Genomic DNA, 21,555 nt, shown 5'->3' on the forward strand with positions numbered 1-21,555 from the left:
AAGTCTAACATATTGCATGTTTTAAAGGCAAAGCTAGATTGATATTCGAACAGTGCAGAAATTCATGTTTTTTGCGAATGGGCGGGGAAGTTGAGTTGAGCAGCAAAACGATCACCCACAATGTTAATGAATGATGAAGCAGGCTGGAGGAGTCAGGTCGCCTACTTCTGCTCCTTATATTTCTTATGTTTGAATATTGAACATAGAACTTAGACCATTACAGCGCAGTACAGGCCCTTCGACCCTCGATGCTGCGGCGTCCTGAGAAACTAATCTGAAGTCCATTTAAAATACACTATTCCATTTTTATCCATGTCTATCCAATGACCATTTAAATAACCTTAAACTGGGCCAATCTCCTCCTGTTGCAGGCACACCATTCCACACACCGAGTACACTCTGAGTAAAGAAACTACCTCTGACATCTGTCCAATATCTATCAAGCCTGAACTTAAAGCTATACCTACTCGTTATAATCGTCGCAATTCGAGGAAAAAGGCTCTCATTTTCCAACCAATTGACACGACACGATGTTAAAGGGATAAAATTCCTTGAAATTTTCAGTTATTTGAACGTGAAGTAGCGGAAAGCAGGAGGCCCGATTTGACACACATTTCTGTGTTTTTCTTAACTGAATTGCAAGATCACTTTCCCTCTCTCTCGCTGACGTACACAAAGAGGTGATTTCGGAGGAAGTGAGGATTGCAGGTGCTGGCCCTCAGAGTTGAAGATTTTGGTGAATGCCGAGTCCGTGATACTCACCCCACACAGATCATAAATGCCCGGAATCTTGACTGCTTTTGTGACCACCTTCATGTTTTCTCTGATAAAATCCACGCACTGTCAGAAGATGTTGGAAAGAGGGAAATATGCTCAGCTGATAACATGCAGATGTCTTTTGAATGTTAGAATTGTATCAGCCTCCTCCACTTCCTTTGCCAGCTGATGACATGTACGCACCACCCTAAGCATGAAAAAGTTACCCCACTCTTCTCATTTAATTCGCTTGACTCTAATCTTAAATTTACACTCTCTAGTTTTGGTCCACCCAACCAACGGAGAACACCTCAGTGATTCACCTCATCTGTGCTCCTTCTGATTTACTACATCTCTATATGATACCCACTCATCCGCGTGCACTCCAGGGAAATTAATCCGAGCCTGTCCAGCCTGTCATCAAAACATAAACACTGCAGTCTCGGTAACATGCTTGTAAATCTTTTCTTCCACTCTTCCACATTTAATGTTATCTTCCTGCAGCAGAGAGACCAGAACTGTTCACAGTTTTCGGAAAGTGACCTCATCAATTTCTTATGCAGATCTAACATAATATCTCGTCTCCTGCACGCAATGCTCTGACCAATGAAGGAACGTGCAGCAGAACCAATGTTCAATTCCCTGTCTACCAGTGATGTCACTACAACTATCTACGTACCTACACCCCTTTGGTCCCTCTGTTCACCAGCACTCCACAGACTCTACCATAGACTGTGTAAGTCCGCACTGGTTTGTGCTCCCAGCTTCTAAAGTCCCATTCTGTTTAGCTATTTTTCATAAAGCAATCCCTCCCTACTTGGGGACTATCCTGTTGTACCTTCTGTGAAAGTTCTCCAACGGAATGATGTATTTCCTAAAAATAAGGGAGACCTAACCTGCTCGCGATGCTCCCGTCGTGGTTTTCCCATTACGTTCCTTTTCAATCTCATTGGAACTCAACGTCAATTTGGATTCAGGAGCGAGCGATTTGCAGACTTCCTGCTGCAGTGTTCCCATGCCCACACCATCCCTCCATTGCGACTGGAGCTTAGTGGAGATTTCCACACACTGGAAACAGGACATTGTAGACAAAAATGGACTGCAGAGAAATTGGAAAGGTGATGATTGAATAGGGAATGCTTCCGACAAGTAATCAACACACAAATTCTCATGTTTTAGTTGAGGGCTGGGTAGTAGGGACGGGTAGTGAGGACAGATTAGCTAGCACCAAAAGTGCTTCTGACACTCTGTGTTTGGAGGATTGCGTGCAATTTCAAAACCCATGGAGACGAGAACATGGTATTGTCCGAGGATCTCAGCAGATCTGAATGCATCTGTGGAGTCAGAGAAGGCAAGGTAAAGTTTTCGACTCCGCTGTACCTTTTTGAGAGCATGTTCCCTCCTGGAGAAAAAAATCAAGCCATTTTACAAATAAATCTGAACAATCTTCCATGTGGACTTGCGTCAAATGGCGTTGGCCGTGACTGGTTAATCAGTCTCACCTGATGGGGTGATCGCCAGAGAATTGGGATTGGGAAAGGCGATTCGGAGCACAGAGGACTTTCATAAATATTTCAGAATAACTTATAACTTTTCAGTCTCTCTCTCTCTATCTCTTTCTCTCTCGCTAAATGTAAAGGATGTTTAAGAAGTAGAGGAACCGCAGTTTGTTTATAATTAACTGCAGGCAATTGAGTTGGAAGATCAAGACGGAATGATCAGTCCAGGATTAGGCAGATATATAATATCATTCCACTCCATCAACATCTCGCTAATCGCAATTATGGTGCTTTTCAATGTGGGACGTTCAGACAAGAATGGGCAAGAACGTTTGGGGCCATTTGAACTAATGTGTTTCTTGCCTATCTTGCACAGGAACGCATTTGTCCACAAGGAGGGCGTTGCGACTGCCCAGAGCTGAACAGTTTCGTTACTGAAAAATACGTCCAGAGAGGGTGTTTAGGCCATCATGTTACTTCGCTTTGCTTAGACATTTTTTGAAACAAAAACGCGCCATAAGCGGCTATATGGGCTCTTCCAGAACTGGAATCGGGATAAACAGATGGGACAATTCACATACACCCTTATGTCGACAGAAATACAAGCGTCTTTGTAACTTCTGATTGCATTGTCGACAGAATGGGCACGTTTTCAGATCAGTGACGTATGTGTCAGTTCTGAACAGATAACTCTGCTTTCTGTCCCTGCAGACGATAAGAGCCTGGCTGGCCTTATGACACAGTCTGGTTGTTATTGATTTCCAACAGAGTAAATAGAGCCAATTTGGTCCGTCACATCTGCACTGCCACTCCGAAGGGCATCCCACCATTTTCCTGTAACCTTGTATTTCCGGCCAACCCACATAATCTGTGAATCTTTCGACTGTCGGCGGAAACCGGAACACCTGAGGAAACCCACGCAGACACGGGGGAGAATGCAGAAAACTCACGCAATCCATCGCCGATGGTGTAATTGAGACAGGTCCCTGGCGTTGTGAGGTAGCAGTCTAATCACTCTGCCCCCTGCGTTGACGACCTTCAGCATCTGCAGTTTATCCCCTCTTGTGCCACACAGGACTCGGCTTTGGAGTGGACCTCACACCCTCTCCCATTCTAATCAGGCCTCTGATCATTCACTCTCTCGAGGTAAGGGCGAGCCTGTTGATAGCCCCGGTTAAATCGATGAGTTCTAATGAAATCTCGCTTTGATTGCTTTCTGTTTCCCCATGTAAACGAATGCTTTTCACGGTTTTCCGGCTGAACCAGAATCTCGTATGATACTAATGCAGACAGCTTGGCATCATGTAATACCGTTAAAATAATGCGACATTCCCATCGGAGTCACTGAGCAGGGAACATTTCAGGTTAGATTCTGAGCAGCAAAAGAACAGTGAATTCACATCAGCATCAAAACAAAGGTAAGTGACAAATGTTGATTGTCACGGTGTTTCCTGGACTCCTTCAGACTCCCTTTCTACCCTGCCAAGGTCCTAAAGAGGAGAGTTTTACAAAGTGGTTAGCATCTTACCAGGAGAGAAGCAGAAGAGAACGAGGAATAGCAAGACAGTCATCGCTGTTTTCTGACTTTCGAACTCACATGCAGTCCTGTTGTCATGCATCAGGAAATCACCCTGAGCTCAGGTTTTATGGTGGAATGACAGAATAGTTAGCACAGCAAAGCATGTAAGGTAGCCAATAGGAGCCCCTTCTTGTGACCAAGACATCCATCCCTTTCTCGGACAGATTGATCTCTGTTTGTCCGGTGTGAGAAGATATTGCCACGTTTCCCTTACTGCTTGGAAATTAAACATCAACGCGATGACAGCGCCACAAGAGAGTTAGTGAATTGCACCCTTCTAAATGGTGACGATTTCTCAGTTTGTCTGATTGTTACTGGTGTTTGCTTTCCTGGAAGGGTCCTGCTTAACGATTTGGGCCAGTGTTTTGGGTGGGGCGTGGGGGGTGAAGCCCACTCAATGATTCCATCCCGAATGCATACTTTGCTACAGAAGCTGAGTTCTCTCACACCTTGAAGAAAGGAATCCTCGTTGGGGCCGAGGAGGGAGCATGGAGGTAAATAGGTCCACATTCTGATAGAAAATGTTTGTCTTTATTTCCCATTGGACAGTAACATTCAAGGGGGCAGCGCTACGACCCTCTGATTCACAAACCCTTAAAGTACAAACCGCATAGTTGAAATGAGAACAAATAATCAGAAAGAGGTGATACAGAAAGCATGCTGGTGTACCCAGAAAAACAACTGTCGGATTGCATGGCTACGCTTGCGCTACACTAACAGGGGAATCATCTTCCAGGCAAGACTATATACAGATGTGCCGATGTACATACTCGAAGAGAGGTAGATAGAATCAGAATTACCGTTTAGATATTGTGTGAATTTCATGCAGGGGAGTACTCAGTGCCAAAAAAAATCAGTCAACAGTGCTATACAGAAGTTCACTCGCGGATTTGAAGACAGGGAGGTGACTGACTCCTAGAACTGACTGTTCCTGCCATTGGTGACTGGCACTGACTTTTGTTTGGAAAGCTGGCACATTGAAGGAAACACCAAGTACCCAAACATGGGGAAGGATTCGATCAGATGGAGAGCGAAAATAATTCTGCTCTGAAGGAGAAACCCCCTGCACAATTTGGTACCTCTCTCTCAAAGTTCCCAAACTTTCCCCAGCCATTTCCCAATTCTAAACTCAGAAGTAAGAAATGCCTGATCAGTGATAGGCCTAATTCGTGCTGGGTACTCTATTTGATGAGTGAATTAGATTTGCTAAGTTCACCGGACAGTTTTACTTACTGACAACACACTAACACCAATGAAAGTGAAATTTTTTCTATTTGCAAACAGCGAAGATGTTCTGAAGAAAAATCGAAATGTTCTGAAGAAAAATCTCTTCCTCTTTCAAACATCTTTCCTCCCCATCCCCGGCAAGGTTGATGTCTCGTTTGCTCAGTTTGTTTTTTTCCATTGTTGCTAGGTTACCCGTACCATAGACTGAGTCCATTTCCGGAACAGAATATCGAACTGCAATGAAGTTGATGTTTGGTCTGATAATCTCAAAACATGACAACCGAATTAACAGTAAGGAATGCACTTTGCCTTTTGAAATCGCAGCACTGTAAGTCGCAGATGTCCAACACAAAGGGACAAGCTGGCTACAAATTTTGTGTTCAGACAAATGATGGCGGGAAACTCAGGAAAGCTCCAACGAGCTCCAATTATTCTTGAACAAAGAGAAGAGCAAAACAAGCATTACCAACAACATGCCCAGTAGGAACCTTATTGTGTTTCTTTCACTTTCTGTTAACCCAAGGGAATTGTCAGCCTGTGGGTCTCACTGTCAAAGAAAGTTATTGAATTTGAAACTTTCCACATTGTTGTGTAGATACAATACATAGACATGGAAGATAAACAGAGACGGTGGTTAAAAGGGGATGGGCTTAGCAGCATGAACGTCACGAATGGCGGAACAGGTTCGAGAGGCTGAATGATAGAAGGAGCTTAATTTGCACAAATGAAATGTGTAGCATTTTGGTAAAACAGCTGAGGGCAGGATTTATACAACTAAAATTAGGGCATTGGGCAATGTTATAGAACAGAGATATAAGGGGTATGGGTGCATAATTCTTCCTGGAGAAATGTGTGAATTACTGGTCAGTCTCCCTTGGCGAGGTATGATTGAGGTCGAGAGGGTTCCGAAGAAATTTACGAGGAGGTTGCTGGAAATGAAGTGTTTGACTAATAAAGAGAGCCCGGAGTCTTTTTCACTTGAGCCTGGGAAGTAGAGGGGTGACCTTTTGTAGTTTTAATAACCTTGAGAGGCACTAATAAGATAAATGGAATGCAACCTTTCCTCACAGTGGGTGATTAGAAATAAAAGCGTTTTTTAAATATGATTAGAGCTAAGCTTCAGGAAAAACCTGAGGTGTATTCTTCTTAAACAGTAAGAGGTTCATGTTTGAAGTGAATGTCTAAACGAATTCATGGATATGGGTGCAGCTACAAAGTTTAGAAGACATTTGGATTGGAGCATGAACAGAGTTTCAGCAGATTCTGTACAGGAGGAGGCGGGTGGGAATAAATTAGTTTGAGATTATGGTTGTAATGGAATGGTTGTACTCAAGTGTCTGTTTCTGTGCTGTATGACTCTACGCCAAAAATAGTTTTTGAGAGGACATTGAAAGAAAAGACAAAAAGAGAGCCTTGGTCTGAATTGACGTTTTCACGCTGGGGTGTCGCTTTGAATCATTTGACTGTCGCTAGAGTTATGTTGAAGAGAAAGTGGCAATATACACTTGTTTAGAATTGTTTTGGATACTGTTGCGGGGACGACTTATCAGAGGTAATCCATTGGGGTACGGTTCTCTGGCACAGAGTCTGTCCATATTGGTCAGAAAGTAAGGAGTGTGGGGGAGATGAGCAGAGCATTGGTCACTGGGGACTCCATAGCTGGGGAACAGATAGAAGATTCTTAGAAAAGAGAGAGTCTAAAAGTGGACGTGTTTCCTGCCAGGTGCCACGGTCCGGGATGTCTCAGATCATGTTTTCGGAAAGCTTAACGGAGATGGGAGTAATTCAAACTCTTGTTCCACAGAGTCACCGCCGACTTAGGTTGGAAAAGGGATGGTGATTTAAGGCAGAGATTCGGGGAGCTAATGTGAAAGTTAAAACTAGAACAAAGAGAGTAGCTTTCTCTGGTTTGAAACCCGTGCCACGTACTAGCAAGGTGAGGCAGACAGACAAGGGAGAGTGACGAGTTAAACGCGTGGCTACAGGGATTGTGGATGAAGGAAGGATTCGGATACTTGAATATTTGCGTCTCATTCTTGGTTAGGTTGATCCAGTGAAAACGGCATTGTTTGCACCAGAAGCAGGGGTAACCAATATGCTGGGGGAAGTGGGTGGTATTTGCGAATGCTCTTTGGAAGGGTTGAAACTCATTCAGCAGGGCGATGGGAAGCTGAATTGTAGCTCCAGTGTACTGGAGATGGAGGAAAATGATTTCATAAATACGGTTACAAAGTCACATGAATTTCACGGGCTGGAGGAAGGTGGTATGAAATGTGTCAATTACAACACCAGGAGCATCGACAATAAGGCGGAGAGCAAACAGCATGGGTTTTCGATATTGTGGCCATTTCAAACTTGTGGATTGAACAGGGAGAGTCATGAATGTTGCAGGCGCCGAGGGCAATGGCAAAATGAGTGAGAAATGCTGTCGTGATCCAATTGCACCGAATAGGAGAAGGAATTTCCAAGCATCTGTATCAAAAAGCAGGAGAATATGAGGCCAAACTGATGTTTTGATAAAGGACGTCTCAAAGCGGCAACATGATATTCCGATGGAATGAAGGATGGGTGGAGAGCCAATATTCAATTGTCATGCAGCAAATTGTTACCAGCAATATGGGTGCAAAGCAGAGATACGAGGCGAAAGAGGCGGCGTGAAAGTGAGAAAGTGCGGAGTGGGTGCGTTTCAGATTCCTAGCACCAGTTGTGGCGGAGGTGGGGCCAGTCCAGACTGGAGTCGGCACAGCTGGGCAAGGCCTGCGAACCTTGGCGTGGGGGGCGGTGGCGTATTCACTCAGGCATATACAATGACTGTTCAGTTAGAATGGCAGGGTGGGGTTGTTTTTGGAACCTTTTAACGTTGGCCCTGAGAAAAGAGAAAGGACAGGAACTCGGAGAAAGCTGGTCATTTCACTTTATAAAATGTTTGGAGCAGCTCTGAGGAGTTCCGTCTTGTAATTGTTTTGTTTCTTTGTGGACTGTGATTAGCAATGCCGATGGAAAATGTGAGTGCAGCAGCTCTCTGCTGTTTAGTCAGAGTTTGGCTCTTGACCTGGAGAAAATGAGGCCGTGACATTCGGTCTCTGTCTGGTTGGAGTTCAAAAGATGGGAAACATTGCCTCCGAATTTGTTCTTGAGTGAGGCTGTTTGGTGGAGCAGTGCAGCTAGCCTCAGCTGTTGTGGTTTGGATACGCCTGTTGACATTCACACTGTAACGGCACTCAGCGTGAGTAGCCTCGCAAGCCACTATAGGAATGAACCTCCCTCACTCAACGGTGAATCGTTCATAGGAGGAACAACAACTTGAAGATGGTGTCAAACAGAATCGTTGACTGATGTTTCGAAGACCCATATTCATTTGCGAAGTGTTGTGTTGAGAAAAGTGTACTCAGCGTGTGAATTTCATCTCTGAACACCAATGAGCTCCAGAGGACGAGGGAACTAATTTTTAAGCGAAATATCCCTACGTGAATTCACATTGGCATCGATTACATCAAATTCCATCAGAACACTACTCCCCCCACCCCTGCCTCCCAAACCTACCAGTTCGGGAATATGCCATTTTGTTCCCGATGTGGAACGGGCAAACTTGTGCTCTTCCTAACAAGTGTTACTGTATTGACAATGTCTGTTCAAGAGCAGAAATAAAAAGCAAACTTTAAAAGGACAGAGCCTCGTCCAACCTCAGAAAGACTTTGGAATCACCAACCCTTTTTTCAGAAACAGTAACGTAGCCTTTTAGACATCCTTTGCCAAAATGGTTTTGCCAGAATGGTGCTGAAATTTCTGCTTCCGAAATAATGGTTAAACAGCATTGAGCATCTTAATCTTTTTTTTGCTGTTGTTGCATTAAACTAAAACACCAAAAGTGGGTGGAATCAGGCTCACCAAGATCCCGGGCTTTAGTTTTACCTTCAGTTTAAGTTGGGGTGGTATTTGGAGAGAGATTGAAGCTGATAGGCACAGATCTGTCCCCTCCCCTAAAAAAACTTGCCTGATCTATCTGCTGCGAGAGCGTTACTTTTTTTCCGGTTTTCTTTTCTCCATACCTGGAGGTAGCAGATTTTTATAAAATGATCAGTGTTTATGAGAACGCAAAAACAGACAATGTCGGAAAAACACAGAAGGATTGGCAGCATCTCCAGAGCGAAAACAAGGTTAATGTATTTTTGTGAATTTGCTACAGTGAACAGTTGATGATTAATCAATGCATTCGTTTGTTTAGCCTTTAAATGAAATGAAAGTGATGCCAATTCTGTGTTGTGTTCTGTCTGTTAACTGTTTTCAAGGGAGAAATTGCACTTTCCGTGTGTCTTTAACTCAATAAAAGTTAGGATCTGGGCTATGTTCTCGATCTGTTTTGCAGAGATTTGGTCCAGTTCTGAACATTTGCCGCAGCTTTAACTGGACGACCATCCTGATGTTGCAATTTAACTAAACATGCATGAGACACAAGGTTCAAAATCTGAGTTAGAAACTGCAGGAAGAGAATGGAATCGGTCGGGCTCCGTGAGGGAGTTCTCTACATATGACAAATAAAACAGTAACATTTTTAAATGAAAGTTTTTATTTAAAAAAATTGTGTATGCTCTGTGAAATATACAAAAAAAAACATAAACTGCTCGAGAAACCCGTCAAGTCTGGCAGCATCTGTGTAGAAAGCAGAGGTCAGTTTCGAGTCCAGGGACTTTTCATCAGAACTCTCTGTGAAATAAATGGAGACCACGAAGCTTCCCTTTCATTGTTGATGGATCGCTCCTGAATGAACTCTGCTATGTACGTTTTGATTGGGACAGTTTTGACTTTTTTTTGCTTTTTTTTTCATTTCTTGACTAATTTAAAACATGTTTTTGAAAACTGGATCAAAGCCGCTGACAAACCTTATTTGTTCGAGGAAGTGGAACTACTAGTAATGATGAGATGTGTATCAATGTCAGTGAGAATTTATTCCATGTCTATTTCCAGGCCAATTTAAATGGATCTGTTCCGAGGGCCTTGCTAAACTATCGCTTCCAGACCAAATAAAGCAGACGCATAAACACGAAATGGAATATGCATTAACCTTTAAGGTAGAACACATTTACGATCCGATTCCAGCAGCTGTTGTGATTCCAGTAAGTCCCCTTCTAAGTTGCTGATGCCGAATGTCGGTGTGAGCTCTGTTGCTGTTCTTAATAGCAGTTCTCACTGAGTTTATCTTACACCTGCTTGTTGTGCCTAAGAATTGACCAAAGGCCGTTACTCTGTTCACTGTTTTTTTCTTCAAACTAGATTACATTTTATCTGCAACGTATTTGAGTTGTTAAGTTCCAACATTCAGAGTAATAGTTTAACGAAAAGAGGAATATTATTATTTCAGAAATGTGACAAATTTTCGTTCTCTCGGGGGATGTCTGATACATCAGAATTCTGTGTTTATTTTATAAAAAGGAATCCTGCGGGTAAAGTTAGTTTTTTGCTAACCAATGAAGTGAATGATTAGCAGGGATATTCACAAATAGTCAGGAATTTAGAGATAACCATAAAATTGTATCAGTAATGAAATTATCGCATAGCAAAGCAGGCTGTATGGACTAAGTATGCAACTCATTTTTTTTTATTGGTATGTTCCACGTGTTGATGAAGTCTTGTTTTCCTTGTGTGTTGGTGTTAAGAAAAAGCTTCTGGCCAAGACACAGGTATCAGAGAATCTCCAATTGTTACTACCTTTAATTTGTGAGTCTCACGATCAGAATTAGAATAATTGAATACCCTCATGTGGAAGAAAGCGATTCAGCCCAGCGAGTCCACACCATTCCTGCAAAGTGTATCCAAATTAGCTATACAAACCATGTCGCCCTGCATTTCCCATGGCTAACACATCCACACTGCACATCTTGGATATTACGGGGAATTTAGCATGTTTAACCCACCTTCTATGCATATCTTCGTACTTTCGGTGGAAATCAGACCACCCATAAGAAACCCATGTAGGCAGGGAAGAATATGCAAGCTCCATATGGAGCATGAGAATGAAATTGAACCGACATATCTGGCGCGTGAAGCCGCTGTGTTAACCATTGAATCACTGTGCCGCTAAAAAAAAATATAGTGCCAATATTTTCAGTAAGAAAAATGTCTTCTCTAGTCCCAATATTACACAGACGAAGCTGGAAATCGTCTCACCCTACTCTATGCCTTCATTTCTGATTTTGTATAATATTGTGCAAAACTGAGCCTAAAACAGATTCGCAGAAGACATGAAATACGGGCAAACAACAATCAGATATTTTTTAAGCGAGGAAGAGAATAACATCGAAAACATGCAGGGACAGACATTGATCGGGAAGAAGAAAGAGGAGGTGTGGATATTGAGTAAGCATGATCGGTAAAAGATTAGGAGAGATCAGAGAATGAAACGGTCACACAGACAAAGTGGAGAAATACACAGGAGGAAGCAACTGCAAGTTTGAGAGGAAACTGTGTATTGCAGAGTTAAGATGGAGATATAAAATCGCAAATGTGAGTGTCTGAGAAAGAGTGACAGCGAGGGATGGAGAATAAATTAGAGTTAAATGAAAAGATGAAAAGGTATTGAGATGGATGGGAGAAGCTGGGAAAGTAATAACCAATGCACAGTAATTCATGGGAGAATCTGTGTTTTGTTTCCTGTTAGAATATCGTCTTATTGAGTTGGTATTTCAAGTTGGCCTCACTTGCTGTAACCTTTTTTTATTTCCTTACAGTATGTCAATTTCTTCCATCAATGTGTTACGATTCAGAAGTTTAAACTGCATTTGTGACCAAAGTAGAACAGTTCTTCATAACCCAGAACTTTGAAACTGAGCAAAAAAAATTTGTTCAAACAGAAAACGAGAAAGCACCAGTCTGATGGGCTGGAAAAAAAGTTCATTCCATCGCAATCGGACGTGGACAATTATTAACCTTGTTTTGTTCCCTTAGGTTGCTTGGTCACTAACGTCAAAAGGCCTAAGAAATTAATGATTCATAGATCTCTTTAACCATTTACTGGAAGTTCTCTTGAAGGAAACACTGCTGCAATATAGCCCTTTTCAGATTTCCCGGAGTGGAAACAGACTATTGGCACAAAAACTCCACACCGACCCACCAACAAATAGCCCATCCAGACCCATTTACCTACTCTGTTACTCTATGTTTACCACTGAACTTTGCAACTTGCCTGCACATCCCTGAACACTATGGCGAATTCAGTTTACATGAACATCTTTGGATTATGGGAGGAAAAGCAGGCACACAAGAAGAATATTTCTTTCTCTTCTTTTTCAAACATGGAATCCCTACACTGTGGAAAAAGGCCACTTGGCCCAATAAGCCCTTCCTGGCCGTTCGAAGAGTATCCAATTACACTGCACTAATCCACCTAACTTACACACTCTTGAACACGATGGACAACTTCGGTTGGACAATTCACCTGACGTGCATGTCTTTGGAATTTGGAAGGTTAGGCACTCAAACATGGCGAGAACGTGCGAACTCCATACAGACTGTCGCCCTAGGCTACAACTGAACCTGGTTCCCTAAAGCTGTGAAGCAGCAGTGCTAACCACTGAGCCACCGCGCCACTGAGCTTTCTTTGCATTAAATTGTAAGCGCACGTGGTGGAAGTGTGGTAGCGCCATAGATACTGATATTAATTCAAATCCATTCATATCACGCTCAATTTGAATTCAGTGAAAGACAAAGTCGTGTAATGGCAGATTTGCTCCTTGTTTCCTTTAGTGGAGGACATCGATTGGCCGACATGAGACGCCAGAAGAGACAAAAAGAACACGAACTGCAGATGCTGAAATCCAAGATAGACAAGCAGGAGGCTGGAAGAACAAAGCAAGCCAGGCAGCCTCAGCAGATGGAGAACTCAAACTTTTAGGTGTAACACTCCTTCAGGCCTGGGTCTCGATGTATGTACACCTGCAGATCAAGGAGAGTAGCCGGAGGCATGGGAGGTGTGACGTGTTCAAGATAGGTGAAAACAAGTGGAGGGCACAACGTCGTTGTTCGTTGGCTAACTATGCAATTGTTTAGTCTCTGCAAAAAAAAAAATGTTGATTAGAGGAATGGAAGGGAGGGGGAGAGGCCTCGGAGTGGTGTTGGCGGATGGGAATTGAAGCAGCTTGAAAGTAGAAAACTAACTGTTGAGTCTCCTGGCTGTCATCACACAGGCAGAATATGAAGTGACCTTTCCCACAATATGTGCTCTGATTCGCTGTGGCAAAGGATGAGGCGAAGGATGGTCATATTAGTAAAGGAGTGGAAAGGGAATTACAACGGAGAGTGACTGGGAGATCAGGTTAGACCCTGCACACTGGGCTCAGTGAAATGTGGCCTCACTTATCGTTTGGTCTCAGCGATGGAGCGGGATTACTTGATACAAAAAACTACTTTGGAAATGGGGAAGGTGAACAGCTGTCTTAACAGGAAGGACATTTTAGGGACTGGGATGGAAGTGAGGAAGTGGTGGTGCCAATAGATTTTGATTGTCTTACGGTCATAGGGGAGGGTGACTTGGGCTTCGGGGGTGTTGGCGGGGCAAGTGGTGTAAAAGAATGTGGAACGGAATGGCACTTCGGTTTGCAGGGAAGGGTGGGGAGAGCAAAATATTCTTCGTGGTGGGGTCTAATTAGAATTGGCAGAAGTGTTTGAGAATGATAGGTTGGATGTGGAGCCTGGTCGCGTGGGACATGAGGACAAGAGTGAATCTTTTTCATGGAGTTTAATGGGGAATTTAGAGCAGTGAATTGGAGAATGGAGGAGGTGTGCTCTGGAGCTGTCTGAAAGATCAAAGGGGTGAATAACAAGTTGATCAAAATAGGTGGACGTCTGTAATGCTTGCAAGTAGAATGTCTCTTCATACAAGCAGATGCCGTGTGGTCTGAGGAATTGGGATAATTGTGTGGACCTCTTGCAGGTTATTAACAGGGAAGAGGTGTTGTCCACGTAGAGATGAGAGTCTGTGGGTTTACAGTAATCATCCGTTGGGACTGTACCCTAGATCAAAGTAGAGATGTCAAGACACGGCGGGGTTGTGACCGAGATGGACCAAATGTGACTACAGCAATGGACCGCATTGTAAACTGTCTGGAAGCAATTGTGGGGAACTAATAAAATCTGATGCAGCATGATTTTCCATGCATGAACTATTAATAAAATACTTGCATTCCTGCTTCAATGATTCTGAACGACTGGCTTCTATCAAACTGTTTTCACTGCAGTTTCATAACCCATGCTTTCTTTAGAAACCCAATGTTCGGTTCAAACCTCTTAGAATGTCTGAATTCAATTTTTTTCACTCCTCACGCTTCCTGCCTTTGTAGACCACACTCTCTCGTTCTACTTAACATGTCAAAAGGAATCAATTGCCATCAGTCCTCCCCAGCTTTTAAACTGCCGCCAGATCTGAACTTGTACTACTGGATACCCTGACTGAGAAAACATTCTGTCAGTCACATACCTCACTGCATTTTACTTCAGCTATTCAAATAGATCTCATGCATTTTAAACAATGACGGTACTGAGTAAATACATGTTACACAATATTTTTTATCAAAGAAAAATTGACAGAAATAGTGACCAAAATATCATTCTTCATCATAGACGGGGCGGAAAACGATTAAAATTTCAACACAGACAATGTTATTGCGTCTTTGCCTCTGCATGTGATCAGAAAGTTCCAATTATGTTTCTACCTGTTTCAATATTCCTCATTGTAAGCATTATCCTGCAGGCTGAAAGTGTTCTTTGATGCTGTCGGATACCCTGATGGATAAAACATTTCCTCCTTTCCTGACTTTGCTGCATACTATTACAGCCGTCGAAACAGAGCTCGTGCATTTCTTTCTCAATTCCGGATTGAGTAAACAAATGAAAAGTTATCTTTCTTTTTTACCAAAGGAAATTGACCGCAAATACGAAGCAAATTTTCCTCATTGAAGGTGCAGAAAACGAGCAAGATTTCAAACTGGGCATGTTCATTCTGTCTTTGTGATGGTTTCTAAGCAGGAAGTTCTGGAATTATTTTCAACTAAACTCAGTAGATTTTTCATCCGCGGCAACTGTTCTTTGTTTAAATGCATCTTTCACTATATCCTGGACGTTTTCGTGCACCTTATACTGAGGTGGATAGCCGCAATTTATTTCCGAGATTCATTACTATTCATAACACCTGCTTATTCTCTCATGACCAGTTTGAGGTTTGCAGCCACGTTGTTTCTCTCTGGCTCACTGTGACTGCCACCTTTGACCGATTTGTGGCCATTTGATGTGAGAAGCTTGAAAACAATCTACTGCACTGAAAAAAAGCGAATGAAGTTAGAACATAGAACATAAAAGATGAAAGCGCAGTATAGGTACTTCAGCCCGCGATGTTGAGCGACCTGTGAAACCAATCTGAAACTCATCGAACCTACACTGTTCCATCTGCATCCATATGTCAACAAGTGATCATTTAAATACCCGGAAAATTGCCGAGTCTACTACTGCTGCAGGTAGGCCCCGAGTGCTACAACTACTCTCTGTGGGAAGTAACTACCTCTGGCATCTGCCCTGTGTCAATTTCCTGTCAATTTAAAGCTATGTCTCCACGTCGCTGGCCATCACCATCCGAAGAAAAAAAAAGGTCTGACAGCCTACCCCATCTCATCCACTGATATTTTACATATCTCAGTTAAGTCACCTCTCAACCTTCTTCTCTCTAAGGAAAACAGCCTCAAGTCGCTCATACTTTCCTCACCATATGTTCCTCCATACTAGGCAACATCCGATTAAATCTCCTCTGAACCCTTTCCAAAGCTTCCGCATCTTTCCTTTAATACAGCAACCAGAAGTGTACGCAATATGCAAAGTGCGACCGCACCAGAGTTTTGCACAGCTGCAGCATGACCTCATGGCTCTGAAACTCAAATCCTCTGCCCAAAAAGCTAATTCACCGTATGCTTTCTCAACAAGACCATCATTGGTGGCGGTAAGTTTGAGCGATCTATGTGTACCCAGGTACGCTGAGATCTCTCTGTCAATCTACACTATCAAGGCCATTAACCAAGTACCCTGCATTCTATTTACTCCCTCCGAAGTGAAGCAGGTCATACTTTTCCGAATTAACGTCCATTTGCCAACTTTCAGCCCAGCTCTTCAGCTTATGTGTGCCCCTCTGTATCCTACAACATTCCTCGGCACTACGCACGACGCTCTCAACCTTAGTGACATCCACACATTTACTAACACATCATTCTACTAACACATTAAGATCATTTGTAAAAATGACAAACATCAGTGGCACCAAAACAGATTATTGAAGTACACGACTAATAACCGGCTCCAGCATGAAGATTTCCAATGAACCACCACTCCTTGTCTTCTTTCAGCTAGCCAATTTCTGATCCAAAATTCTAAAGCACCCCAATCCCTTTCCTCTGTATTTTCTGGAATAGCCGACCGTGGGGAACCTTAACAAACGGCTCACTGAAATCCAAAAACACCACATCAACCGTTTTACACGCATCTGCGTGTTTGCTCTCCTTCACAAAGAACATAACAAAGCTTGTGAGGAACGACCGACTCTCCTCAAAATCGTGCTGACAATCTCTAATCAACGTATTTCTTTATTGATAATTGGAAATCCTATCTCTTATAATCTTTTCCAACATTATACCAACAACCGAAGAAAGGGTCACATTTCTAGAATTTCCAGAGTGGTGTCCGCTCCCCTTCTTGAACAAGGGGACAACATTTTCTGTCCCCCAGTCTTCCTCACTTTTCCTGTAGACAATGGCGACATTGTTCTAACAAATGTGAACGTACTGAGCTGCTTGGAAACATTTCTTCCCTGGCGCTTTACACAAGAAGATCGATTTATGATTGGCAGTGTTCTCTGGTAAAAGATTGAAATTCATCTTTGTTGATTACGCATCATTGACAATAATTGTCACGTCTGATTGCATATTAACTTCCTTTCTCCAGTTCTCGCTTGTTTTGGTGTTCAATATTCTGATAGTCAGACGCATTGCAGAGTACGACATGGGCTTCAGCGCTGAAGTTTTGCAGAGAATCAGAATGACCAAGAGGCGTAGAAGCGAAGGAGATTGATTATTCTTCACTTTTGACACTTTCGTGATTATATTGGCGACTCTGTTTGTTTATAATATGTATTTGTGAACTGCAAATATTGAATTTCATACCTCTGGCTCAGATCTCCACCTCGTAAGAGAACGTTCTTCTGCCATGATATAGCTCCTCAGTATATATGCCAAAATTTTCATTTACACTGGAACACAGCAACAATTCAGGAATAAGTTCAATAACAGTTTAAAATACCGACGAGAATGCATTGTGAAATTAGTAATAGCTTGAGCTCTTTATAGTGACAGTAGACTTGTTCTTGGCGCAAATATGCAGACGGGAACACTGAAACAATGCCCAAGGCAGAATAAGCCTCCAGGGAAGAATAAGAGAGTACACATATCACCCCAGTCATTAATTGCTGCATTTTCTAATTGGGTGACAAAGATGAGTTCATAAATACCTTGCACTGACAAGTTGTCAGTTGAAACCTGCAGAGTGGTCCCACGACTGTATGTGGTACATTTACCTCTCCATTGTGTTATTGATGTTTTTTTTACTGATACGAATAATATGAATAATTAAACAATGATTTAAATATTCAGCTGTGTGCACAACAAGTCCGCATGCTATACTCACTTTCAACAAAACTATTTATTTCGTCGTTTCCTCTAACCCAACAACAATTACACATTTGAGGCTCGAAAAAAGTGAGATTCGTATGGTGATGTGTGAAAGAGGCTGATATTCTCGAACAGTTTCATGTGCTGGACATTTTGAAAAGCCTGAGAATGCATAAATCCCCTGGACCAGCATGGATATACCCAAAGATTCGAGGGGAAGTGAGGGAAGACATTGCTGTTTCGGCCATGATCTTTACTATCCACTGGAGTAGCACCAGATAATTGACTGTTGCAAATGACTTGTTCCAGAATGGGAATAGGAATACCGCTGGGAATTACAAGCAAGTCAGTCTTACATCGTTGGTGGGCATACAATTGAAGAGGATTCTGAGGGGCAGGAATTATGATTGTTCGTAAAAGCCTTATCGGTGTAGAAATAGTCCGTCTAACTTTGTGATTCGAAAAGATTCACGTTAGAAAGGCGCAGCAGATCAGTCAGCATCCGAGGAGCAGGGAAATCGACTTTTCAGGCATAATTTTTTCATCAAGATTGTGGCAGGGAAGGGTGATGACAGATCAATTGGCGGAAGTGGTGTTAAGGTGAAGGTAACAGGGAGGGTAATAGGTAGGTGTAGCCGGGGCTGATAGTGAAAGATCGGGGAAGACGTTGGAACACATAGACGGGAAGGAACAGGGGCAGGTACAACAGTTCAAGAGGCCTGTGCCATGTTGAAGGGTTGAATCTGGGATGAGCTGGGGTGGGCGATGAGGAAATGGCGATTTCGGCGTTGATGCGGCGTCATTCGAGGTTGTGAGGTGGACGATGAGGAGTTCTTCCTCCAAGCATCGTTGGCAAGTATTTGGCAAAGGATGACCAGAATTGCGTGTGCTTTGCGCTGTGGGAGGGGGAGATGATGTGATCTTCCACAAAGCGGTAGGGTTGTTTATTGCTTGTCTTCCAGAGATGTTCTCTGAAGCATTCCGCGAATTCGAGCATATCAGCCTCTTTCACTCCCCTGCATACAGTATCCCGCTTTTCACGAGCCTCAATTGTAGCTCCCCTAAAGGAGAAGACAACATATCGATATCAATGGGCACAGCATATGAGGTATTTCGATGTGCAGGAAAAGCTTTGCTGCATGTGGAAGTATCCTTTAGGGCCTTGGATAGAGGTGAGGGGGCTGGTATGGCCGCAGGATTTATATCTCTTGCAGTGACAAGGGAAGGTGCCGGGGGTGGAGTGCGGCATTGTGTGTTGTGTGGACCAGACGAGGGTGTCGCAGTGGGAATAGTCTCTGTGGAATGCTGGAGGGGTGGGGAGAGAAGTTATACCTCTGCTGCAGGGGTTTGATTGTTGGTGGCGGAAATCACGTAGGATGATGCTTTTTATCGATGGATTGGTGGTATGGATGGTGAGGACCAGTGGGGTTCTATTCTTATTCTGTTTGAAGGGGTGTGTTTCAAGGACGAGGGTAGGGAAGGCTGGAGAGCATTGATGACGTCTTGGGAAGGGGAAATTGCTCTCCTTGAAATAGGAGGCCATTTGAGATGTTCTGGCGTGGAAGTGCTCCTCCTGGGAGCAAGAACGACCGGAGCAGAGGATTTGGGATTAAGGCAAAGCGTTTCACAGGAGGGGGTGTGGGAGGATGAGTAATGCAGGTAGGTGCGGGAGTGGGTAGGATTGAATTTGTTGTCAGTGTTGTGTCAATTGCAGGAAATAAAGTTGAAAGTTCCAGGAAAGGGACAGAGGTGTCTGTGAAGGTCCAAGTGAACTTGAGGTCAGGGTGGAAGGTGTTCGTGAAGTTGATCAAGCAGGCACCCACAGTGTCACCAATGTAACAGTGGAGGAAAAGTTGGGGATTGGTGCAACGTTAACTACTGAAGATGGATTGTTCCACATATACGACGGACAGGCAGGCATGACAGGGCCCCACGCGCGAGCTCAAGGCTTCACGTTTGGTCTGAAGAAAATGGAAGGATTCAAAGAAGACATTACTGAGGGTGAAGACAATTTCTGCCACTTGAATGAGTGTGTCAGTGATGTGGAACTGGAAGGGTTGTTGGAAGAGGAAGAAACTGAGGGCTGGCATGGCTTCACCATGATGGATGTATCGGTGTCGGTAATGGTTGCCCATGGTGAAGATGAGGCAATGACCACTGTGGAAACGAAAGTCATGGAGGAGGGGGAGGGCGTGGGTAGTGACCAGAATGTATGTGAGGAGTTAATCGAGCAACGTGGCACGGATGCTCTCAAGATTTGAAAATACAGTTTTGGTGTGACAGGAGCATGCGTAGACGCTGCTTCGACTGGGGCAGACATGATTTTGAATTTTGTTTAAGAGATAGAACCAGGGTGTGGGATTTCGGGACAATGAGGTGGGAGGCTGTGGATAGAAGATGCCTGAGATGATAAGATTGTGGATGGTCTGGGTTTGGTGATGAAAGGTGAGGAGGATCCCTGAGAATGCACCTGACATCAGCAGTGTAGAGTTCTGACCGCCACACAAATACTGCGCTCCACCTTGTCTGCTGGTTTGATGGTGACTTTGGGTTTGGAGCCGAATGACTTGAGGAGGGCGCATTGTGAGCATGACAGATTGTAGTGTGTGAAAGGAGTGGGCAGATTGAGGTGTCGATGTAATGGCAGCAGTTGAATGTGAAGCGGGTGGGGACGGGTAACAGACCAACACAGGTTGACCAATGGATGGATTATATTAAAGGCAGGAGACAGAATCCTCAGAGGGAGGGAGGGAGTCCTAATGGCAACAGTCAGCATGGAGACAGAGGCAGCAGAAGAAAAAATGATGTTGGAACGTGTGTTGAATTCGTTAACTCAGGACCAAAGTGCAAGAAGTTCAGACATTCACTGAGGACTGAACGTTCATTCTCGGTAAGGCCGAGGTCTGGGGATGGTAAAGAAAACCTCGGCAAGGCTGCAGTTAAGAACCTAGTGGAGCGGTGTAGATGTGAGAGGGCAGAGACTGCTTTGGGAGTGGTTGTGGTCATGGTATTATTTGAGCCGCCATCAAAGGATGTGCTGTTAACTGTCGTGATCGGGGGCAGAGCTGGTGTATTCATTGGCATCCCCGGCGATTTAACTGACCTTACGTATGACATTAGTGGTGTCTTTTGTGGCGGCTGTAGTGATTGACTTCAGTGGCCATGGGAATACTTCAGGCGGAAGTGGCGTTGCGGGTAGACTTGGTGTGTTTTCGCCGGGGGTGGACCAACCCACCTAAAAAAGTACATCACCGTTCCCACATTGTGATTGAATTTCTCTCCCAGAATCCCCTCCCGAGTGGAACTGTGGCTGCTCCAAAAGCACGTGAAAAGCAAAACTTCAAGTAGACAGCTCACAACCACCTTATTAAGGAGTTATTCGGGCGAGGGAAAAATCCTGCCCCAGCCCAGAAGAATGAGAGATTGCGTTCACAGACAATTATCAGAGTGTGTACCCCGTGAAATTGCGGCTTGAATACCTTCTGGCCATTGTTTGATAAGCGAGATTTTCAACAGAGTTTGTGAATATTTGACTGTGCTCTTCCTATATTCTAAACTTTACTTTCAGGGGATTATACAGAATTTCACAGTCCCTTTATCAGTTCAATATCCTCTGCCTCCAGCAGTAACACGTTTCCCTCCCCTCTCTCTCGGAGTTCTCTCTGTCTCGTCTGAATTCATGCATTTCTGGTCCTGCACAGGCTCCACTATTCTGTGAGTCATTGTGAACATCATGTGACCAATCTCATTCTTGAATTTCTATTCCAAAACGTTCCCTATCCTGTCACACATATCTTTG

The sequence above is a fragment of the Chiloscyllium plagiosum genome, unplaced genomic scaffold (assembly GCF_037043375.1).
Source record: "Chiloscyllium plagiosum isolate Xiang-an unplaced genomic scaffold, Cpla_swu_hap1 HiC_scaffold_52, whole genome shotgun sequence".
Classification (NCBI taxonomy): domain Eukaryota; kingdom Metazoa; phylum Chordata; class Chondrichthyes; order Orectolobiformes; family Hemiscylliidae; genus Chiloscyllium; species Chiloscyllium plagiosum.